General features: G+C 41.3%; 2 pseudogenes; one reads left to right on the top strand and one right to left on the bottom strand.

The window, feature by feature from the left end:
* Window positions 1-2,360: 2,360 nt before the first annotated feature.
* On the bottom strand, window positions 2,361-10,676 carry LOC148189854 (uncharacterized; annotated as a pseudogene).
* A 727-nt stretch (window positions 10,677-11,403) lies between these two features.
* LOC148189853 (uncharacterized) lies at window positions 11,404-24,846 on the top strand (annotated as a pseudogene).
* The last annotated feature ends 1,295 nt before the right edge of the window (window positions 24,847-26,141 follow it).

The following is a 26,141-nucleotide window of genomic DNA, read 5'->3' as shown; positions in this document are numbered from 1 at the left end:
GCAACAAAGATGAGAAAGAAAGATGTTTCACTCTTTATTACTATCATCAGCTCCAGATCATCAACTTAACTTGATCCTCTTTTTTTACAAGTACAGCTGTGTTTTTTGGCAGTGAGGTGTGATGTTTTTTTTCACTGATGCGCTTCAATGCATTTAGTCGAATGTCATGGCAGAGAATCGTATTATGTTTTGGGATTAGTCGAAGGACTCTTTACAGGCACAGACAATGTCTGGGAGTTGAGCAGTTAAGTTATGCAGTTCTGTCAGATCAAAATCTGGACAGCAGGAGGGTCAGACAGATCATTCAGACCTCGCCATGCAATAAATCGAAGGGTCTATAGTGTTCAGGCACCCAACCAACTATGGTTATTTGGCTTGCAGCTGTATTGTCTACAAGACATCTCAAGCCATCTCAATAAAATATTAGTAGTAACTTCCCCACCAGTAAATAAACAAAAGATAAAGTGAGAGAGAGAGACAGGGAGAAAGAGAAAATACTTTGGGTGTTCTTTAATAAAAGAACATACTGGACATTTTTGGACCCGAGCGCTGACACAAGACACAGACGAGGATTTAGGTGAAACAATAGTGTGATTTATTTACAATGGTGATAGAGCTGAGTGAAGGAAGGGTAAGTGAGGTTGAACCGTCCTTTGGTTGTGACGTGAGGGGGAGGCTCCGTGCGGTCTCCATGTGTAGAACACATCCAGTCCAAAACCAAGGTGAGGATCCCTTTAGTGAGGTCTTGAGTGCTCGGATGAATGTGGGGAGCGAGCGAGCGAGCAGGCGGGCAGGCGGGCGGGCAGGCAGGCGGGCAGGCAGGCAGGAACACAGACGAGTGAACACCACGATGGCTGGGGCAGGAAGCAAGGAGCTGTGGTGACTCTGCGGCAGAAGGTAAAAAAGACACAAGGGAATTAACCACACAGGCAACAACTACAAAAACTCAAAAACAACAGGTAATGCTGAGAGGCTGTGAGAAACATCTACCACTTGGCAGGAGTAGTACTCTGGCGACGAGAAGGTCTGAAGCCACAGCTTAAGTACTCCACCAGCCCATCAGGAGATTGCCTGCACCAGCCTATGGAGAAACACCACGCTCACACTCACACATACACACAGGTTAGAGCACAGAAGAGTAAGCAGACCTGGAGAAACACACAAAGGAGGAAGAGGGGGAGGGGCCGCATGGCAGCCGAACATGACACTTGGACAAGAACCCAAATGCACGACTCGAGAGACAAAATTATCAAACAAAACGATTTATTTAACAAAGTGCAACAAAAAATACTCTCACACAGAGGAATGGCGAAAACTGAAAATCACCCAATGGAGGAAGCAAAAACTTTACTATCATTAAAAACAAAGAGCTAACAAAGTAACAAACAAAACACTGTACTTGACCTGACTTAGAGGCTGAGACAACAACAGAGAGCCAACTATATATACACAATGTAAGGGGGAACAGATGGAGACAATCAGGGCGGGGCCAACAATCACAATGGCGGGAAAACACACAAAGGGAGGAAGTAAGTCACCTGAAACGAGAGGAGAGTTAGAATTTCAAGATAAAACAGGAAGTCACGAGAAAACATAGATCCAAGACAAAAAAATGGGAACCATTACATCGATGTTTTTTTGCATTTCTTCTGCGTTCTCTTCTCTTATAACTTGAAGTTACGTTTAAGTTTTTGTTTTTGGTGGTTTTTCTTTTTCGACAAAAAAAATTACAAGTGGTAGGTGTTCTGAATCCATGTATCATTCAGTCTTTTGACATTCAATTTGAAATCCAAAATTGAAAAATTCAAAATCAGTTGGTTATGTCATTATTCTTTTATAAATCAGAAACCCAATAATACATCACTTTTTTTTTTTGCCATACATGGATTTTATGTTCAGATGAAAAAAACAGGCCACGGGCAAAACTTGAATTTGATATTTAATCTGTCTGATTTGTTGTAACCCGGAAGTTGCTTATACAAGCTGGCTGCTGCTCCGCAGCCATGGAGACCTTTCTTTAGTTAGCATCATTAGCAGCTCCAATACAGCCAGCACAAAGATTAACTCTCCAGGTTAGACCCAGCCCTTGATTGGTTAGCAGTTAGCTCTGGCTGAATTCAGTTGCTACAGCGATTCAGTCTGTGCCTCTCTGGAAGTTCGGGCCACTCTCCTCACGGCAAAAGTTTTCTCATATAAGCCAGGAGTGAAGCAAAAAGGAACTGTGGGGAGGCAACTTACTCACAGGAGCAACTTCTGGCTTAAAACAAATCAGACAAATTAAATATCAAATTCAAGTTAGTATGCTGAAAAAGTATTTTAGTTTTAATATTTATTTAATAAAGAATAATGCAATGGTAAAATAAGTTTTGGTGTCAATGAATTATCTGGGTATTTCTGACATCAACACACATAAGTGAATCAATATTGAAGCAAATGGATTAATATCGAAATCGAATCGAATCATGACTCGAAGAATCAAAATTGAATTGAACTGTGAGGTTCTTGATAATACCCAGCCCTACTGGAGATAATCTCCAAAAGCTAACAACCATCTCCTCAGCAGCTCTCTTGTTGGTACCCTTTGGAGACAGACAAATGCTGAAAATGTCATCCACCTGGTCAGCAGTCAGTGTACTTGGCTCATAGCAGAGCAGGGGGCTAAAGCTGTCTGGATGGCTTCAGATTGTCTCATGCACTCCAAGCGTTTTCAGCCCTTCACAGAATCTGTACAAAGAGTATTGAACAACTGTTTTAAGTTTGCAGTTTGGTAAAGGGTAACATTCTGATCCCTATTCTGATTAACCTTACTGTAAACAACCAACACTGAATACCTTTGAAACGGGCCTTAAACCCGTAGGGTGACCTGAAACATGACAATGTCATGTGCAAGCAGATCCCTGTCTCTTATTGACCGCATAGACCTCAGCCATCCTACATTGGCCAAGTAGTCAAGCAGAGGTGCCTTTATGTTCTCAAGGTCATCAAGGGCATTACTTTCAGATACCCAGCATCACATGGAGCAGCAGACTGACTTGTTATGGACACAATCTATAAGTATGATAATATTTTCTCATAATATTTTTCAAAAATCCAGACACTAGAGGTCTACATGACATGATGCCCAATGATCCTATAACATTTCATAGTAATGCATTTTTTTGTCCCACATTGATACAATGTGTTAAAAAATGGACTGGGCTGGGCTAATTATCTCTCTAAATATGGAAACCATCATGACAACATTCTATTGTAACATAATTCTACTGCAATATAACATTTAAATACTAACAACAAACCGTTTTGACTTTTTCCATTAGTTCACTGTCCGCTATGTCTCATATTACTGGATTTGCTGAGCCGTCAACCAGAAGAGAAAACAGTGTAATTCTACTATGAAATACATTTTTCATCTATTCAATAGCTAAAAATTACATGTGAAAAAATAACGTAATTTAAAAGGTTTCATATTATTAATTATAAAAAATCTAATAATTACCAGTACTATTAAGAGCCAAGTTCTTGCTGTTTTCTTTTCCCTCAAACATGGGTGACCTGGCAGTGGACTCCATCAGCAGCCTCCAAATATTCGCCCCTTGGCCCTCCTAAATCAACCCCTTCTTCATTCCCCATGTCATCTGAGAATTTTACACAGATCCTCAAGTTGGGGTCATAGGATGCCCTTTGGAAGCCCCGCAGTGCTCCCTCCCAGACAGCAGAATGATTTATATTAAATTTGCACTGGTGTTTTGTGTTGATTTTGCTTGACAGTTCCTGCAGTATCTCTTGAACCGGAACCTTTTTATGCCCTACAAAAACAACAACAAAAATGATGAAAACAGTGTTGTGAAAAATTTTGCATCAGTTATTTGTGAAAACCTGGGTTGTAATTAACCAATCACTTCAATATATGTATATCATCATAATGTGATGAAATTAATTAATTTAATTAATTATTAATTATCGGATCACATACTGTGTTCAGCTGTAACAAGTGGTCAATGTCCACTTTCTCTGCTCCTTCCATCTACTGAAAATCACAGAAAGAAATATTTCTCCGGTATTGCATTCCCCCCAGTAAAGGCATGGATGACGGTGCAACAGCCTACTTGTGCCATTGTTTTATGCCAAGTGCATCTGGTTGATGCAATGTCATTCTGTACCACATTGGTTTTGATTGTTTTCCAAGGGTTCAGCATCAACATCCAAACCCAGCTCTCCTGCTGTTGTGAAAACTGAATTGAACAGCAAAGCTGAAACACATTAAAATAGTTTTTAATTAATCACAACAATAACATGAAGAATTAAAGCAACACGATATGAATTTTTAAGAGATTCTAAACAAAAAATGCTAAGCTATCACTTCTTATTTTAAGTTTGAATGGTTACTGACTGTGGTGAAGAGTTCATATTTGAATTGCAATAACTTGTTAAACCTGTTAGCGCATATTGTAGTTTGCCTTAAGATCCAATAGAGGATCATCAAAACTTCACCATCAGCTTAAGCTATGGCTCCTTGACCTATCAGTAAACTCAGCTAATATTATTGTCATGTTGTTTTGCTACAAAAATGGAGGCCAATAGTACTTTGCAGGTTCTTTGCAGTATATGGCAAAGTCTGAAATTAAATTAAGGCTATTTTTCGACTCTATCATAGGCAGCCTACTTACTCTTCACCTATAATAAATCACCTTTTAGCTTAAAACCCAACTGAGCCAGCAGAGGCACCACAGCTGTCAGGAGCAGTGCACTTTCATTTTGCGGGAAACATTGAATTCTCTTCAGTAGTTATCCTTATCTCTCAACCTCACCTTCTCTGTGTGTGATTCATGTGACTCTCCAAACTGGCAATTACAGCCTCATTTAATTCCTTCACATCTGAGGAGTCATCTGTAAGAGTAGCCACGAGTGATAAATATGCAGAGCAGTCTTTATGAGGACCTCCAGTGCCAGGGTGTCCATCACTTCTTGAAAAGCCACCTGCATCATGACCACTTATGTCAGGGTTGACATCACCTTGTTGTGTTACTCCAAGCCTTTTAACAGCAGAGCTGGCAGCATGGGTGATGCCATACCCATCTTCATTATCATTGCTAGTGCTGAGGTTGTTATTACTTGTCAACCCTCCAAAACGTGTAGCAGCCCTGTTGCCATAGCACCTCCTTTCTGCTTGGATTTGTGGACGAACAACTTCAACACAATCATCATTGCTGTCCTTATCGGTTGTATAGATGTTCGATGTTAATCTGGTAGTGTTGTCATGATGTTCATTTTCTTCTTCCGAGTCAGTCTTTAACAGTGAAAGAAAGACCGAAAATATATAGATCAAAAGCAAAAATTATGGCATTGAAATCAGTCATATTGAAAACAAATAACTTTATAACCAAGTAAAATATGAAACCTTAACCTGTGCATTTTTCTTTTTTAAGTCAACCCTTCACTAATACACACTAAATATAACAGCAGATGCTGACCCAGGAGGTAATAATTATATTTAGTGTGATTTAAGAAGTAGTTTTAATAAATTAAGAATAAAGAAAACCGACTAAAAGGGTCCTTAATTGTCTGACATACAATGCTTTGGTTCTGTAAACCTTATGGATCAGCATCCCAGTGAGCTCCTGACCTTCCTGGAGCTTAGGGGACACCAGCTTGTTGCCACAAGCCATTAGAAAGTGGAGGCTACAAAGAAGATGTGAGGATTACATCAAAAATACTGTTGGAGTGTGAGTGTGAGTGTGTGTGTGTGTGTGTGTGTGTGTGTGTGTGTGTGTCTGTCCATCTCCATAATTTTTGCTTTTATGAGGTACATGACCAAATCATATACATTTTAAAATAAATGCTGTTGTTACATATTGTATATGTATAATGATCTATTTTGCTCTTTGCAAACGGGTATATGTTGTTACATGGCAAGAAGAAGAAGAAAAACAGCAGCCCTTACCTTACATCCTCTGGAATGTGTGCACCAAAGCCATCCCTGATGCGTTCTATCACAGTCTGGTGGTTCCACGCCTTTTGGAATTCAAAGGCGCTGAGGATGTGCCCATGTTTGTGTAAGCGTATTTTGGGACCTTGTTTGCAAACCACTCCCCATGTTGGATTAAGGAGCAGTATGACGTCCTTGTTGAAATGGTCATGCTGCTGTTCCCTAGCCCTGAAATAAGGATGTAAAATCAGACTACACAAAAACAGCCAGTGCAAATTATGTCATGCAGCCACATATAATGAAATACTGAGATTGCAGTTGAAAAAAAATAACAAAAAAACATGGAAATGGGCTTTGATTTGAAATTCAAATCCATAAAGTACTAATGTGCAAAGAAAAATCGGGCAGGTAAAAAATCAACATTATTTATTCACTATTTAAATCTGTATTAATTGATATTCTTATTGTTAATTCATCACTCACTAACCATCATGGTTATGGTCTTTTGAACTCTGAAAAACATTTTTATTATGCTAAATATGTATTAAATGATCTAACGTCAAACCTGAATTCTGGGACCAGGAATTTGAAGTCTTACATACAAAAAAGATCATGAGAAGAAAATGTGTTGTGTATTTGATTCATTTGTTCAAATCCACTTTGCTCTAATCTGCTTTGCTTTGTCCTTAATTCCCTTCTGTCTATTTCTGTATATGCTTGCAAATGTTTCTCAATAACAGGCCTGTTAAAAAATGAAGGGTTTCTGATACCAACTGATCAGTTAATGAAATTAGATTTTAATATTTGTACTAGTGCTTACAGTGTCACAGTAGAAGTAATCTTTAATATTACCTTCTTCATCCCATTATAAATTATATTTTGTCCACATTTCAATTGTCCATTGCAGTCAAATTTAAGTGAACATTGCAGCAAAAATCTAGAGAAGCTACATGTAAAGTGCCCTATGTGCAGAGATTGTTTACTCATCATTTATTATAATATATATTATAAAAGAAGCCTTGATGCTTCCTCTTATTTGGTGTGAAAATTGAGAGATTGGTTTGAGATTATTAGGAGAGCTGGCAAACCTATATAATGTTAATATTAGCCCAAAATGTAATATTAAGTTGTGTCCCTATTACTGCTTCACAGTCACATACTTTTTCACTCAGTATAGAGGTTTTGCAGTCACAATTTACCTGAAAAGCTGAACTCTAAATTTATAACTGGGAACGGGTCCAAGTTTCTATGCGGCAGACAGTGTCCCATTACCAGATGATCTGATGATTTCCCCAGATGTTCTAATTGACTCTTTTCTCTATGCTGACCTGTCTTGTCAGTGTGCTGCCAATAACCTTGTTTTACCGCAATGTTTTCAGTTATATATCCTATTTGTTTCCTTTTTTTATTGCTTGGGAAAATGGACATGTGAGTTGAGTGTCAGTTTCGTTGTGGGAAGGATTTAAAGAAGGCTTTGTTCTAAAGTGTAAAGATATGCTACTACTTATACATGCATGCTTCTCATGAAGGCCCTGTACTGTTGCTGGTGACATAAAAAATCCTGTTAGTTAAGTGTAACAAATTCTGAGGGGTATCTTCCTCACCAAAAATCTAGTATGGCAGGGCAATATCAATGATTTACTACCCTCTCCTGGTGTCGGAAGTCCACGATCCAAAGTTCTTCTAAACGTGGTCCATATACTCCTGACCAGAGCTGTAGCTGCCGTGGCATGTTCTGTCACTGGCCTGATGGAACGAGGGATGCCAGCTGTCTATCCACCGTGTCTGCAACGACCGGTTGCTGTGTGAAGGTTGTTCCATTTGTTAATGTTCTTATTGTCTCAGCTGAGGCCAAAATGGTGTTAAGTAAAGAGGCTGCCTCAGCGAGACCATTTGTAGGTTGTTGTGTGCGGTTTCCCTTCTTTACACTTCCTGTATACTTTCTGGTTTAACTCCACCTTCCGGTTTCTACTGAAATGTGTTCCGTTTTAACTGAAATGTGTTCTGGTTTAACTGAAATTTCTCGCTGTTTTTATGGGAGCAATTCACTAGTGTGTGTGTGTGTGTGTGTGTGTGTGTGTGTGTGTGTGTGTGTGACATTTTCAGTTGTGTGTGTGTGTGTGGTTTGCAGTTGTATGTGCATGTGGTTTTCGGTTTTGTGCTTGTCTGGTTTTCACTTGTGTGCGTGCATGGTTTTGAAGTCAAGTCAAGACAGTTTTATTTATAGAGCCCATTATCATAAAAATAATGGTTTGCCTCAAAGAGCTTTACAGCGTACGACATCCCTCTGCCCTAAGACCCTCACATCACCCAAGGAAATACTCCCTGTAATGGGGGGGAAGAAAAAAGAGGAAGAAAACTCAGGAAGAGCAGCAGGGGATGATGAGGGATCCCTCTTCCAGGATGGACAGACTTGCAATAGATGTCAGATATAACAAATGAAATACAATCATGGCAAAAAGGAAAGAAGGAGAGAGGGGAAGAGAGGGGGAGAGAGGCACAGCAATAATGGAAACAGACGCATGTCATATTACAACGATAGGTGTGAAATTACTAAATGCACTCTACGATGATATTGTGGTTGTTGATAAGAGTCATGTGTATATTGATAGTGGAGGTGTCCAAAAGCATGATCAAGGCATCGGCGCAACCAGGACCAAGACCATGATCAGGCCAAGCCGGGGGTACAGTATCAGTGTAGCCACAGCACGAGCACAACCAAAGGCAGGGTCACAGCACCAGCAAAACTATCACCACCACAATCAGGGACAGTCAAGGTTACGGCCAGGATCTGGGAAAACTAGGAAACAAGGGAGCAGGAATACTCCGGAGAGGCAACAGGATTAGCGTAGTGCACTTCAACAGTCCCAGGCTCCATATTCGCAAGCCCCAGGTAGTGACAGTACGACATGGCTATCACAGATGCAAGGCTAAGCTAAACTACTGCATAGCTGTCACAGATACGAGCCTAAGCTAAGCTAACAAATGGCTATCACAGATACCAGGCTAAGCTAAGCAGTAAGAGTAATGCAGTAAGCAGACATGAGCGATTTTTTAGATGGAGAGAGTAAGAGAAGGAAAAGGAGCTCAGTGTATCATAGAAAGTCGCCCCGCAGATCAAACCTATGTCAGCCTAACTATGGGCTGGTCCAGGCAACCTGAGCCAGATAGGATGGAGTCTGACCATTAAGAACTTTTTAAGTAAGGAGGACGATTTTAAATTCAATCCTGGATTTGGAGCCAGTGCAAAGAAGCTAAAACTTTTCTTGGGTTCTGTAAGAACACGTGCAGCATCGGTCTCCACCATAAAACTCTGAGGTTCCTTACAGTTGTGCTAGAGGCCAAGGTAATGCCATCTAGAGAAATTACATCCTTGGAAAGGGAGTTTCTGTTGTGTGTGTGTGGTTTTCACTCGTGTGTGTGTGTGGTTTTCAGTTGTATGTACTTCTGGTTTTCAGTTGTGTGTGTGTATGGTTTTCAGTTCTGTGTGTGAATGGTTTTTAGTTGTGTGTGAGTGTAATGATTTCAGTTGTGTCTGTCAATGGTTTTCAGTTGTGTTCGTGAAAGCATTTCAGTTGTGTGTGTGTGTATGTGTGTGTGGTTTTCAGTTGTGTAGGTGAATGATATCGGTTTCATGTGAATATGAGAGGTAATTCTGAGACAGCTGTTTTACAACTCGTCCTCAATTTCATAGTAATTTAACACTTAAGAAAGGCAGCAATGACAGTATGAGTATGCTCTCAATGCATGTGGAGATCCTGAGCTTGTCAGGTGGCACACTTCACAACATTACAACTTGACTAATTGTGATGAATGTGCTCACTTAATCCACAGGCAGCCCTCTAGTAAGTGATGAGGGAGTTATTACGGGGAAGAGAAGACTTCGGCCCTGATTGACATGCTGACGTACTGCGGTAAGTGTGATACCTCACTTCCGGTGTATCTCTGTCTTACCTACATTCCACCAGCATGTCAAGATCCCCGCCAGAGGAAGAAATATCCTGGACAACGGATTAACGGATACAAATTTTCCTGACAGCTACAAAGCCCTCCCATGCCCTCACTTTGGCCTGTCAGACCATATTTTTCTGCTCCTTTTGCCAACATATTGCCAGCTGATAAAGAGTCAAACCAACAGTTAAAACTGTTAAAGTGTGGACAGATGAAGCCACAGCAGCTCTACAGGACTGTTTTGAGCACACATATTGGCAAATGTTTGAAGATGCTGCCACTCAAGATAACAAGAACAGTCTTGAAGAATATGCATCCTCTGTGACATCATATATCAGCAAATGTGCTGATGATGTGGCGATCACAACGACAGAGAGATCATTCCCCAACCAGAAAGCCTGGATAAATGGGGAGGTGAAGGTTCTTCTCAGAGCTAAAAGAAGCTGCCTTTCAGTCAGGGGACAAGGAGGCATACATCATCGCCAGGTTGTTTTATAGGAAAAGCTGGCTCCTAGTTGGGGGTGTGGTGATACTGTAGAAAATGAGCATACTGGCTTTCTTTGGCTATTCATGTGCTGTTGTTCCTTTTTTCTGTCAAACAGCTGCACGTTAAAGAGGAACCACATGGCTACTTGAGCCATGAGGCTTACCTGTTACTGCTACTTCTGGAAGCTGTGTAATGTTTTCATCATTGAGTGAAGATGGAGCAGGAAAAACGCATTGCAGAAGAACTAAATTGGGGCTGTTACAGTGCAAATCTTTGGCAGTACTTCTTCAAGAAGCAGGTGCTTCTGGTCATGCCGACGCCGATCTCACTTCTGATTCTGAAGCTGAACTAGAAGATGAAACAGAAGAAATCGACGAGAGCGAAATTCTATGGAAGACGAAACGAGAATTCTCTCCTCTGGATACAGTCGTGTAGCCGCAAACTTTCTCCAGACCTTATGTACAACGTACGGATGGATTCTTTAGCGGCCAAAAGAGAGTGGCAGGACATGAGAATAAATGGACACCTTGAGGCGAACAGGTGTACAGTAGTTACTTCTGAGATGACTACATCCACCAAGAAGCCTGCGACAAAAAGAAAGCACCCCCGAACTTGCTATCTGATCGGGGGCAATGAAGTCTGCAGGAATACTTTTCAGTTTCTTATGGGGTGAGTTTTCATTAATGTCGAAGTTATCTACGTTACGTTAGTGTTCATTCGAAGTCACATACAGGGATTACAAACTGTTTTTCATGCTGGACGCTATCTTTTCATAATCCACTGTGAGTTTCATTAATGTCCTAGTTATTTATCTAGCTAGCTTAGTATTGTAAGTATTTTAAAATGCACTGATACACACATCGAAACTGTGAGCATCTGCTATTAATTTGAATAACACACGAACCTGATAATGTGCTTGAATAATGTGTGAATAACACAACCATGGGTACATTAATAAAGTATTGACTGTCCTGTGGCCTTACAGATGTCACTGATAGCTAGACTGGTAGGGGGTTGGATTTATGTAAATGTGATGCAGATGAGCAGCCACTGTTACCTGGCTCCCCAGGCAGGTGAGTATCTTTCAGAAACTTTGAGGCTGGATTTCTCACAAATCTAGTTTGAGGAGTGCCTACATTCAAATGGCCAGATTTTCTTCAAATATTTTCAGATTGCCATGTGTTAGACATTATTGGAAGGCTTAGAAACTACACTTTCAGAATCTGTAAATAACTCAAAATGCCCCTCTGGCAACTTGTTCCTTGTTTTTCCATGGCCGGACACATTCTATGCTCGCTTTGACCTCCTCAATAAGGACTCAGCTGTGAAGTCTCCTCCTCCTCCAGAGGACTGGTCACTCTCAGTGAACACAGCAGATGTGAGAAAAAACCCCTGCTTAGAGTGAATATAAACAAGTACACCAGCCCCAACAACATTCCTGGACGTGTAGTAAAAATTTGTGCTGATCAGCTTATTAACTCATTGAGTTCCAGCCCTATTATATAATAGAAAGTGGCTTGTGCCAGCTTTTCTGGCCATTTTGAGGCATCTTTCAAGACCCACAGAATATTTTGTACAATATTTTGGACTCTGAAAACACTGAATAGCTCAAATGAAAGAAGAAACTCTCTTTTTCGTCATGGAAAAAGATCCATGAGAGTTTCTTCCTGGCGAAACTGGCCACTTGACCCTCTTCCTTTTTTGGCGTGCATTTTATGTCGATATTGAATTGATGTAGCTTCGTTGCTGTACTTTCGAATCACCTCCGTACAAATCACTCTGCTCTCTGATCCCGGCTACTCCACTTCATGTTTTAATCTACCGTCTTATGTACTACAATTCCGAATCCCAGCAGCCCCAAAATTACACACAGGGAGCGTGAGAGCGCCCCCTTGTGCCAGCTGCCAAAAACACACTTTGACGTATATATACGTCAATGGAATTAATGTTATACCTGACATTTTTAACATCTCACTGTCACAAGAGACTGTTCCCTCCTGCCTGAAGACAGCCATCATCGTCCCTGTACCTAAAAAGTCTTCTCTGTTTAGTCTTAATGACTACCGCCCTGTGGCTCTTACCCCCATCCTCATGAAGTGCTTTGAGAAACCAACTCTCCAGCACATCAAAGACAACATCCCTGCCAACCTGGACCCTCACCAGTATGCTTTCAGAACCAACAGATCCACAGAGGATGCCATATCTACTGCTCTTCTCTCAGTCTTCACTCACCTGGAGAACAACAACAGCTACATGGATGCTGATGCAATCTCTCCCATGAAGCTGACTGGAAAACTTTACACTCTGGGCTTCAACACTCTGCAACTGGATATTGGACTTCCTCACATGCAGACCCACACCACAGAGTTTGAATTGGCAGTCACACCTCCTCTGCATTAGTGCGCAAAACAGAAGCCTCCCAGGACTGTGTGCTCATCTCCCTTCTGTTCACACTGTGCACCCATGACTGCACTCCCAGACATCAGGAGAACTCTACTGTGAAGTATGCTGACGACACCACCATCATCGGCCGTATTAAAAAACAATGATGAGAATTCATACCGGGAGGAAATCAACAATCTTGCAGAGTGGCGCACAGAGAACAACCTACTGCTCAACGTCAGTAAAACCAAGGAGCTGATTGTTGATTTTAGAAAGAAGGAGGTAAAGACACACACCCCTGTCTACATCAACGGAGCTGAGGTGGAGCAGGTGAACAGTTATAGGTTCCTTGGAATTACCATCACTGAGAACCTATCTTGATCATCGTACATCACCACCCAGGTTACAAAAGCACAGAAAAGGCTCTACTTGCCACGGAAACTGAGGAAGGCTAAATTCCAGAGCAAGATCCGATTTAACTTCTACAGAGAAGCAACAGAAAGCATACTGACTGTCACAAACTGGCACTGGTTCCCATCTGCAGAGCATCAGCGACCTCGGTGAAGTGAGGTGTCTGCACAGAGTCCAAAGGACACTGAAAGACAGCAACCACCCCACCCACAGTCTGTTCACCCTGCTGCCATCTGGAAAAAGATATAGAAGAATCTGCTGCAGAACCACCAGACTACAGAGCAGCTTCTTTCCCCAGGCTGTGAGACTCCTCAACTCCTCCTTCAACTGCAAGAAGATGTAGCAGGATTTAGGTTCAATTTTAATTTCATTTCTTCTCAAACCTTGTTTAAGAAAAATGACAAATAAATTTACCTTGTACCTTAACTGACGAGATGCTATGACGTGCTGTCGCTTTTTACTGTTTGTGTACTCTGAAGCAGCTTAAACATTGTTTCAAATTAGTCTGAACTGAGTTTGAAAGGTCTGTGACCCAATTCCTTAGTCTGCACGCTTTTTGTTGTAGTGAATAAAACTTTCGGCCCTAATTCCAATTTCCTCCCACTGTATTAATTCACAGACCCAACAAGGAAGGGACAATTAACAGAGAAGGAGTGAGGAATGCCGCTGTAATCTCCAGCTGTTTCCACGTGCCTGTCATTGCTGATTTGGACATGTTCATAAATTCAAACTATGGTATATTCAGCACTCAGCTTGTTCTAGGTTTCTGTGCTTGGCTAATAAATGTTTTCAATTTTCAAACAATAGCCTTATGTCTTATTCAGGCACCAGGCCTGCATCTCATGACGCCTCTTTTGTGCTTAATAGCTGACATACAGTTTTATTTTTTCTGTTGCATTTTCATGAAATGGTAAATTTCAGGTCTCACAGCTATCTTCTGAGTGCTGACGTACTGTGGGAAGCATGCTATCTCACTTCCGGTGCAACTTTGTTTGTCTCTGGTAGTGTCTCTGTACTGCTCCTACGAGCGATTCCAAGCTAGTCTTCTAACTTCCTCCTTACTTCGGCTGCTTTTTACTTGTCTGTGATTGAAACTCACTTAAGTTTTACACAAACACTCACCACTGTCGTTTCCTCTCAACGGTTTTTCCTGTTTAATCACACAGCCGTCTCCCTGCTCTTCTCCCTCTTCTGCTGCTCTCTCCTGCTCAGTATGTCAGATGTTTAGTTACTCCTCTGCCTCATTTAGCCATAGTGGTACTTGTAATAAATGTAGTTTATTTTCTGTGTTGGAGGCGAGGCTTAGCAATCTGGAAGCGTAGCTCTGCACCGTGGAAAATCCCTCTGTAGCCCCATGGAACCAGTGCAGACCGACATAGCGTAGCCTCTGCTAGCCGACTGTCCTAGCAAAGCACAGTAAGCCAAAGCCCAGTTAGTGACACCAGCTGCCATAGTCAAATGTACCCCTGGGGCCAGAGCGGGCGACATTGAATTTGAAGCTGCTGGCTAAGGCTAAGCATAAATATAGTAAGATTATTATTCACATCGGCGGCAATGACACCTGGTTATGCCAATCGGAGGTCAAAAAATTAATATAGAGTGGGTGTGTGAGTACGCAAAGACGATGTTGGACACAGTAATCTTCTCTGGACCCCTCCCCAATGTGACCAATGATTACATGTTCAGCCGCATGTCATCACTCAACCGCTGGTTGTCGAACTGGTGTCCAGCAAATGGGCTTTGTTACTGATTGGCACTCTTTTTGGGGTAAACCTGGTCTTATCCGGAGGCATGACATCCATCCCACTTTGGATGGAGCCGCTCTCCTCTCTAGGAATCTGGTCGAGTTTATTAGAGGCCCAAAGCCATGACAAACCAGAGTTGGGACCAGGGTTCAGAGTCGCAGTCTCACACGCTTCTCTGAGCTGCTAGAACACTCACACACCCCTAATGTAAATGTAATAAAAACGGTGTCTGTCCCCCGACCACTTCATTTGTTTAAATCTAAAATAAATAAAAGGGGAGGTGTACAAAAAAATCTCATAAAAATGAATACATCTCCTGACAAACAGCATCATAACAGGAGAATTAAATGCAGACTCTTAATCATTAGATCCCTATCAACCAAAGCTCTTTTAGTCACTGATTTAATATTGGATAACAATATTGATTTATTCTGATTCTGATTTGATTTAGACCTGGCTATGTCCTGAAGAGTACATTAGCCTGAATGAATCCACTCCTCCTGGTCATATAAATAGTCACGTTGTGAGCGACACTGGCCGAGGAGGGGGAGTCACTGCTATTTTTGATTCAAGCTTAGTAATTCATCCTAAAGCTAAGCTAAGTTATAGTTCATTTGAAAGCCTTTTTTCTTAGCCTTTCTCATCCATCCTGGAAAACTCTAAAGCCAATTCTATTTGTTATAGTGTACCCCACCCCCAGCTCATACTCTGAATTTTTAATACTATAGCCAGGCTGACTCAGAGTCACAGCTCCATAGAGCCTTGTATTCCTTCGGCCCTAAGCAGTGATGACTTTATGAGTTTCTTTCACGATAAAATTATAACTATTCGAGATAAAATCCATCCCCTCTTGCCCTTAACTGACCTGACCCCAGACACAGGTAGCCTGGATATAGCAGCAAGGCCTGAAATTTATTTGGACTGTTTTTCCCCCATCTTCGCCGACTCTCTACTCCGATTCCTACATCTAAGCCATCAACATGCCTGCTAGACCCCATCCCAACTAATCTACTTAAGGAAGCTTTACCCTTATTAGACAATTCTTTATTAGATATAATCAGTGTGTCTTTATTAACAGGCTATGTACCACAGTCCTTTAAAGTAGCTGTCATTAAACCTCTTCTAAAGAAGCCCACTCTCGATCCTGAGATTTTAGCTAACTATAGACTGATATCTAATCTCCCCTTTATTTCTAAAATCCTTGAGAAAGTGGTTGCTCATCAACTCTGTGACTTTCTCCAACATAATAGTTTATTTGAGGACTTTCAGTCAGGCTTTAGACTTCTTCATAGCACAGAGACGGCACTAGTAAAAATTAAAAACGTCTCATTCATTGCTTCTGATTCAGGCCTGGTCTCTGTTTTAATCCTTTTAGATCTCAGTGCCGCTTTTGACACCATTGACCATCAAATCTTGCTGCACAGAATGGAACAGTTAATTGGCCTTAAAGGAACAGCACTAACCTGGTTTAAATCTTACGTATCAGATCGGTTCCAGTTTGTTCACATTAATGACCAGTCCTCTGTGCGTACTGTGACGGCCTCACTAATCTGTGCCTCTCTCCTCAGCTCCTTCCTTTGCTGCAGCCCCAGAGTAGTTGGGCCGTCTAAATGGCTGGCCACACCTATAGACGGGGCCTACCTCTATAAAAGGGCTGCTGGAGTCACTCTGCTCTCTCTTTGGTGGTTGAGCAGCTGACGCCACATGGCCGACATGGTTTAGTTAGTTTGGTTTGTTCTTTGTTTGTTGCGCACACACACACACACACACACACACCTCATTCCACCTCACACACTGATCTACGGATATGCACCTTATTTTCCTTTTAATTATGTTCAGTTAAATAAACATCTCCTTATTCCCTGGCAAACTTTGTGTGGACTCTCTCTTTGTTGCAAACCAGTGAGCCAGGTTTGTAATAGTACTAAGGTCTGCTTTGGAGTGCCACAAGGTTCGGTGCTTGGACCAATCCTTTTTACTTTATATATGCTTCCTCTAGGCAACATTATTAGAAAACACTATAAATTTTCATAGTTATGCTGACGATACGCAATTGTATCTATCTATGAAACCAGATGAAACTGATCAGCTATCTAGACTTAAAACATGTCTTAAGGACGTAAAAGCCTGGATGAGCCGTAATTTCCTGATGTTGAATTCAGACAAAACTGAAGTTATTGTTCTTGGCCCCAAACACCTCAGAAACTCTCTTTCGAGCAATGTAATTTCTCTAGATGGCATTACCTTGGCAGAGTTATAGAGTTTTATTTGATTAAGATTTATCTTTTGCCTCCCATATAAAACAAACTTCAAGGACTGCTTTTTTTCACTTGCGTAACATCGCAAAAATTAGACATATCCTATCCCAGACAGATGCTGAAAAATTAGTACATGCATTTGTCACCTCTAGGCTGGATTACTGTATTTCCCTTTTATTCGGTTGCCCCGACAAATCACTTAGGTCTCTCCAACTGGTGCTGCACATGTTGCACGTGTTCTAACAGTACAGAAAAGGGACCATATTTCTCCTGTTTTAGCTTCGTTGCTCTGGCTCCCTGTAAAATCCAGGATTGAATTTAAATTCCTCCTCCTTACTTACAAAGCTCTAAATGGTCAGGCTCCATCCTATCTGTCTATCTCATAGTTCCTTATCAACCCTCAAGATCACTGCGCTCTGAAAATGCAGGATTATTTGTGGTTCCTGAAGTTTCCAAATACAGGATAGGAACCAAAGCCTTCAGTTACCGCAATCCTCTCTTATGGAACCATCTTCCAGTTTTGGTTAGGGAGGCAGACACTGTTTCCACTTTTAAGGGTAGACTTAAGACTTTCCTCTTGATAAAGTTTATAATTAGGGCTGCTCAGGTTGCTCGGACCAGCCCATAGGTAGGCTGACATAGGTTTAACCTGCCGGGGGACTTTCTATAGGGGTCAGAGAGCAGTGTTAGTCCCACTGCTCTCTGACCTTTATATTTAAGCCATAATAGCTGATTAGTGACCCTAGTTTCATTCGTGTGTATATTCCTGGAACACAAGTTTCTTGTGCTCAGTTGAAATCCCCGTCTGTGTGACGGGGAGGAGGGGGAGGTGGCAGAGCTTTCAGCCGGATCCGGTGGGGGTGGTTTTGAGTCCGTACAGACCTGCCACTCTGGCTCTGCTTCCTCTCTTTCTTTCTTTTCTATTACTGCTCTTTGGCATTCATATTTAAGTCGGAACTGCTGATCAGGGACTCTAGGATTCTCATTAAGTGCTAATCCTTTTTACTGCTCACCACCTTGAGTCTGTTGAACTGCACTACGCTAATCCCGTTGCCTCTCCGGAGCATTCTTGCTCCCTTGTTTCCTAGCTTTCCCGGATCCTGGTGGCAACCCTGGCTGTGCCTGATCGTGGAGATATCTGTGCTGGTGCTGTGACCCTGCCTTTGGTTGTGCTCCTGCTGTGACTGCACTGATACTGTTGCCCCCGCTTGCCCTGATCGTGATCTTGGTCCTGGTTGTGCCAATGCTGTTATTATGCCTTTGGACACCTCCCTGTCATTATATGCATGAGACTCTTATCAACACCCACAATATCATCATAAAGAGCATTTGATAATTTTACATTACAGGGGTTTTTCCTTGGGTGATGTGAGGGTCTAAGGGCAGAGGGATGTCGTACACTGTAAAGCCCTCTGAGGCAAACCATGTTTTGTGATAATGGGCTCTATAAATAAAACTGACTTGACTTGACTTGAAAAGAGAACCGTGCGTGAGCACTGTGAGCTAGCCCTAATTCACCAGCCAATATGTGCACAATAATGGACATTACATTATGTTTTTAGTGAAACACAAGCCCACAAGATATTTCTTTCATAAACACAAAGGAAAAAAGAGAAAATTAAGAAGGCAGGATTTGTAAATTGATTAATTGTATCCGCATTTTACTTCCTTAGTTTCAGAAACATAAACACAGCTAAGGCAAGTAGCTGATACCAAGTTCTTTTAAATGTGAGTATTCATCTAAATCTCACAATCTCGATGCATTAAAACTGAAATCCACAGCACTGCGATATGAAACACAAGTGATTTAGGGCCTGAATTTATTAGTAGTATGGCTCAAAGTAAACTAATATGAAAAAAAGTTTGTTTCCATCATTCATCTAAAGTTTTATTTTCATCCATCCCTGCGCTCTTTGATTTCCCTCCACTTTGAGTTCCATGGGTGCACTTGTATGAGGTTTGTTTACTTTCTCACATTGCCTGCAGCACTCCTCTTCCATCTCGACGCACTTCTACACGTTGCTAAGTAGGTAGTTTTTTTTTTTTGTTAAGGAGCTGACAGGGTTATTTGCAATGGAACTTTCATTTCGGTGGGTTCTCTAAACACTGAGCTTGATACAATGTTCGAATTTGCCTAGGACTAAAGGTACACAAATGTTTTAACTTTTTTTTAAATTCTGTGTTTGACTGACAGGCAGATAAATGTGGGGCTTCAGGCAAAAGAAGAGAAAGTGTGTGTGCTTGTGTGTGTGTGTGTGTGTGTGTGTGTGTGTGTGAGAGAGAGAGAAAAGGAGAGAGAGAGAGAGAGAAGGAAGAGTTGGAGAGAGAGAGGAACACAATGAAAACTTCCAGGTAGATGAATAACTGATGAAAGCAGTGTTAAAAATGTAGGCGATGAATCATACAAAGTTCAAAAAACCTTTGATTTGGAACTACTTTTACTTCTACAATAATTGTTATTATTTCATTCCTTTGATGGACTATCACAGTCATTAATAACTATATGTACATAATGTTCACACATCTATATAGGTTTGTGACAACAGCAGTAGTGAACAATGCATAGCATTGTGGGACTTTGAAGATAGAAGACGGTAGAAGGTAGATTTATTGGTCAAGCAACCAGATGGAATCTTCATAGTAGCTGCTGATTTTAATCAACTCAACATTCAACTCCAGAGATCTAGCAGTATCAAGGATAAATGTAATTCTGTTTTTTAAACTCTGTTTAAGTTATGATCAATACATCTACCTTCTACCTTCTGTTCAATTCCTGCAGTGCATTTTTTCAACGTGCATCAGAGTCTTGTGCCCTTATGGCTTCCACAAGGTCAGTCCATCCAGTGCAACAGCTTGATCCAGGATGTTAGGGGTTTAACCACGTCTCTGTGAAGATGTGTCGAGAGCAGTCTCTAAGATCCCGTTGCTGAGTGAGCCTTAATCGCCCACTCCACTCTCCTGCGACCTGACATTAGCCAGAAGAAGGCTCAGTTGAGGATAAGCTCTCTGTCCAAGTCAGGTCAGCCTAACTCTGATGCCGGCTCTCCTCCCCTCTCTTTGTCTGGCACTTTCGGTTTTGTTTCTCCTCTCTGGTCTGACTTGCCGCTCGCCACATGCCACTGGTGGGGATCCTCTCGCGGTCTGCTGCGTTCAGTCCAAAACCCACACAACTTTTCCCAATGTTGATAAGTGCTTCTCTATTGTAGAAAAGTCGTGCTTCAGCAGAAGGGGTTATGGTGTCAAAAAATAGAAAAATACAGCAAAAAAGTAGCAAGGATTTGAGGAGCTACTGGCTGCTGCCTCTACATGCGCTGCCGTCAGTATAGCAATGACACAGACACAGAAGCTATTGTAGAGACTGAGTACCATACCATTGGGTGGTGGTAATGCATCAAAATGTTGTTTGCCAGCCTACAATAAACCCCATAAAGGACAATGTGGTTAAGTTTATCCAGTTATTCAGTTCATCCAGTTTGAAAACACACAGGGAAGGTGAGTGTTTGCTGCTTTATCAACTGCCATAACCGTTCTCATGACCTGTGCAGGAACCGGGTCTCTAATGGAGAGCAACTGATTTTTTTTCTTTTTTTCCAGTTTCAAAGCAAAAGTAGTATTAATAAAAGTAGTATCAAACAAATAATTGAATCAAAATACCCTCTATGTTTACAGCTAACAGAAATCACCGCAACAGAAACTACAAAAATATGTTGTTTTCTGGAGTTAAAAGTGGTGACACAGAGAAATTTGTGTGCTGAGTGACCATCAGGTAAACTTAAACTTTATAATATCTGAACTGCTTGAAAGTGAAGGCGCTCACTCCACAAACAAGGTATGAAAACACATCTAGAAAAGTTATATTTGGCAGCTCGTTAAAATCGCCCAACCACTCCCTGTGTTCAGACAGCCCGTTGTCATTCATAACTGGTGACGTTATCGTCCATATTGAATAGTAAAATGTGTTGTACTGGATTAAATCAATACGAGACGCACTCTGTCCCATATTTCTGTACATACCCTACTTGAACTCATAAACTATATTTTAACATGCTTGGAAAGACATGAGAATGATAAAACAAAGAGTTTCATGTGACATAGCACATAACTATTAAATCAAAAGTTGCAGGAGAGACACTGAATGAAAGGCCTGTCACCCAGCCGCATCATTGCCATGGTTACAGAGACTCAGACTCCGGGTTTCTAAAAATGTGAGCGAGTCCGCTCATAACAGGAAATATGCTGTCTGTAAACAGAACAGAAAGACAAACAGACACACATGCACGATTGTTGTTTTCACTCTCACAGTGAGCTTAAAACTGATGTAGAAATGCCCTTAAATGCGATGCATGTCGGTATTTGTGTCTGCTTCACCGCTCATCACACCTGTGGATGAGAAATAGCCGTACGGCAAAGAGGAAGTTCAATTGTATGAACTGTCTCGCACAGGCGAAGTTCTCCATCAGAACACCTGTCATTACGCGACCATTACGCATGGAGGCAACTATTAATAGCGCTCATATGCCCATATCAGGATTCCTGCCTACTCAGTTTTGTTTCTTCTAAATATACCAAAAACTTTGAGTCTACAATCTGATATTTTTATCTGACTGATGCAACTATTTACTCTTATTTACTCATTTCCTTTTCATTCATGTTGAGAGTAGCCAAGGACTTTAGAATGTATGCAGAAAAACACACATTGGTGCATAAGAATTCATCAGAATGCAGGAAATGAAGTGTCTGACACTCAAAATCTCCTGGGTCAGGGCCCCCAGACCCTTCTCTTGATTTATTTCCCTCTTGCATGGGCCCATGTGGTGCCTTAGATGAGAATGTGCTGGTTCAAGGCTGATCAAGGCTGTTTAATTATTATTATTTTTTAAACAGTGGTAAGGACGTTGTACATTTTTGAAAGGGTGAATGTAATGAGTCATTTAATCAATATTAAGGAGGGTTTATGAAAATGTATAAAAAGCATCCAATGCCCCTTTAATACGATGCAATAATACTCAAGAACAATGTAAGGACAGCTGGATTGAGTATAATAAGCGGGCTAAGGAGAAGCATTAATCTATGTGTAATAGCAATGTTTTTTCTGTTAACTCTGTGTTTACTCCCACCCAAGTGTTGTTTTCTTTGCAAGGCTCCAGCTGCATTAAATGAACACGTTTGTAATTTTTTGTTCAGCTGTTTAGACAAAGAAAACAAGTTTTATGATTCATCAGTTGTTGCCCAAAAAAGCAGGCAGTAATGGTTTTGCAAACAGAGCAAAGAGGGAATGAGGGAGATGTCAAAACAAAAACACCCTGATATTCGGTGTCTGTGCTGTGTTTTTGCCCCTGGCTTTTTCTGCACTGATTTACAGCATTTAAATTATAATTCTCAGGATTTTCATGAGATCAAATTCCATTTTTGATAATATTTATGGTCTGTGTCTGCCTGGCCTTTCCATAGCAGCAGCAAAAAACAGAACTTCAGTGCTGCTGGAAGAACCATGGACCAGAGGATGACAGAGCTGAAGCCTTCCACAGTGCAGCCATTTTACTTTCACTCAAGTATCCGAATGCGCGCACACACGGCACACATTGTGTATACAAGAACATTTGGTATTTCTCTGCATTTTCAGCATTAAGTCTTTGAGCATCAGCTGCATGTTGGATGTTCAGTCAAACACAGGACACAGAGGGGTAAGACTGTGAAGCACATAGACTGTGCGTTGCGTGTGTGTTTTGACCAAAAACATACTGATTACCTGGTCAGTTCACAGCGACACAGTTTGCTACCACCTGACTGTTTTATCTCATCTATCTATCTTTTTTTGTTTAGTTTCTCCACCACAGTCAGCATGTTGCCTCCACGCAACACAGTGAGCTTGATCTGTATCTATTAGGGGTTCACAAAACTCAACAGTTACCAGTGCGATATGGTAAGGAGGTGTCACAGTTTGGTACGTTTTTGGGTGAAAAAAAAACAGCTCCTCAAGAAGTCATAACTGTAATATTGTAGTTATAAACCTACACTAATTTTTTATTTTGTTATTATTAGTTTTTTTTTATTTGTATAAAAACTAAATGAATTTGGGATTTTGTTTTCTTTACAAAGCAAGGCTTGTTATAGTCTGGGTCAATCTGTGATTATTTTGATGACATACATGTTAAAAAATACTTGTTGAAAATGCAAAAATACTGAACTGTGTAGTACTCTGTGTGTGAGTGACAAGTTGGTTATATCCCACAGGCTCTCCCAACTCTTTCAGACTACTACATAATAAACATCTGTGGTAAATTTCAAAAACATATAGGCACAAACAAAATAACCCTCACTAATTAAATAACTAACCTGAATTGGCTACCTGTCCAGTATGTGTGTGTGTGTGTGTGTGTGTGTGTGTGTGTGTGTGTGTGCGTGCGTGCGTGTGTGTGTGTGTGTGTGTGTTTGTGTGTGTGTGTGTGTGTATGTGCTAACATTAACTGCTATTGGCTGCTGAACAAGAGGCAGTGCAGTATCTCTCTTTGCCTGGGGTCCGTTTCACAAAGCAGGTTCAACAAACATTTAGGTGTAACCCCGCGGGGGAGAAGCGCACGTGGCACAGCAGTTTAAGATGAAATATAAAAACATTGTTCAAACAGGTAAGACCTCGGCACAATCTCATGGAGGTACCTCATTTTGATCATGTTTTACATTGTAAAGTAGCCTAAATATTAAGTGGCTGTTATCCCACACATAGCCTAAATGTCTTCATCCATATAATGTTTTATTAAATAATTAAGTCTATTCAAGCTAACACAGACTTCTACTCAGCCAACAGAAAGAAAACAGATGCCCGTAAAACGGGTGGTGGCCCAGCACCTCCACCTCTAACAGAGGCAGAGGAGCTGGCCCTAAGCCAGAATTTTGGAAGGCCAGTGGCTGAGGGAATCCCTGGAGGGAGACCAACCCCCAAGACACAAGTGCTTTTATAAAATGTAATATGCCTATAAATATATTTTTAAAGCATATTCATACAAATATTCATTTCTCTTTCATGTCTTTTTTTCTTTTCTTTTGGCCCAACAGATTCTGATGGTGCTATCTGCCTGGTGGAGCCCCTTCACGCCACAACAGGCCTTGTAACTGTAAGTAGGCAATACTCCAAAGATTTTGCCAAATGGTAGTTTAAGTATACTGAAACATATCACTCATCTAGGATGAAGAGGATGAAACTGTGTCTGCTGCCTTTACAGAGGGGGATTCAGAAAGGCATACAGAGGTATGTTACTAATAGTTCTCTTCCCATTCACATTTCTTAACATTCTGGTGGAATATAGAGTGTGACATTTAGCCTACACTGAAGTATTGCACATTCTCATCCTTTTTAACAGAGCATGGCTGGGCAACAGCAGGACGGTCCCTCAACTTCCACTGCACAGATGGACACAGTGAGATGGATGTTCAGTAAACACCAGAGGTTCATTCTGTGGAATTCATGTGCAACTGTATAATTTAATGTTGTCTATGTGTTCCCAGTTACCAGTAAAAGAGATATACAAAATACACTTGCTGAAAAAAATCCAGAAAACAGATAAAGAAATACAATACTTGGACCGCCAGATTAGGAGGGCTGATCTGGAAATTGAAATACTGGAGCACAAGTTAGAGGTGGGTGCATGGTCACAGATGAATTATGTTAACTATTGGAACATTAACTAAACTAGCTCTTTTATTTGCAGGAAATAAAGAAGACCAAATGAAATGTGTATCATGTCTTTATTTGACTGCTGTGGTGGTGATGATGGTGACTTAAACTCTGAAGTGATTATGGCATATGGTGTCTCTGACTGCTCCGCCGTCCTGGATAGCTGGCAGGTGGATGGGGTCATCATCTGGGTCTTCAATTTGTAGGGCAGGGTGTTGCTCTCCTCTAATAGTGGCAATATTATGAAGAACAACACATGCCACATTAATATCACAGGCCCTCTCAGGGGTCACCCTGAGGTGACGCAGGCACTGGAAACTGAGGTTTGCAGCACAATGTCATTAACGGAATATGATTCAAAATTAATTTAATAGATCGCTACATCATTCACCTGCAATCCTGTGGAACTCCTCCTTGATGGCTCTGACAGGTTTATGTCCAGGGAAAACGACAAAGATGTGTAAAAGCCGTTTCAGGGCCAGGCACACTTTTCTGACCGCCCTGCATCCAGTTGCCTTGCTTAAATGCTCTGCATCTCCGACATTATACAAGAAACTGCCATTTGCAAAGAACCGCAGCGCAACACACAATATCTGATGGGATGTGAGAGCATGACTGCGGTTGGTAATGTTGCAAATGTAAGGACGGATTAGGTTGTGTATGTATAATATGGACTGTGATGTGAAACGGTACCGCTCAAAAAGATAACTGTCCGGAAATGCGAGAACATCTATCCGCGGTCTGAAAACAATCTCCCGACGAATATTTAGGCCTAATTCTCTGCGCAGTAATGCTGCTCCTTCATCCACTGGATCATTAATGAAAAGACATGCCATTTTGACAGACGGCAGAACTATACTCCGACACTCGCCTGCTGACTGAATGAATGAGGAAATCAAATAGCGTATGTGGCTGAAAGAGGGCGGAGACAGAGAGAAACTCGAGGTTCATTGAGAAAAACCTGGTCCCGACCAGGTTAGGTTCATAGAGTCTGTTACTACGGTAACTGACCGAGAGCTTAAGTTACCCCTCTCTGTGAAACAGGCTAGAGTTACACTTCTTTCTCTGGTTTGAGTTACCTCCGTTTTTGAAACGGAAAACTCAGAGTTTCCCTCATTTCAGGGTTAACAGACTCAGAGTTTTCACTAAACCTGCTTTGTGAAACGGACCTCTGGTGATGGTAAATCCTTCGTGGCAGAGAGATTTAGAGTTAGCATCGGTGCATGCCTGGTGATCTGGCAGAGTGTGTCAGTTTTATCAATCTAAAAAGGTCATGCTAACATTTGTTTTCTCAATGGAAAAGGCTGAC

This window comes from Plectropomus leopardus, chromosome 3 (assembly GCF_026936395.1).
Source record: "Plectropomus leopardus strain MGB_pleo_1.0 chromosome 3, ASM2693639v1, whole genome shotgun sequence".
In the NCBI taxonomy this organism is placed as follows: domain Eukaryota; kingdom Metazoa; phylum Chordata; class Actinopteri; order Perciformes; family Serranidae; genus Plectropomus; species Plectropomus leopardus.
This window is presented reverse-complemented; position numbering and strand designations above follow the sequence as displayed.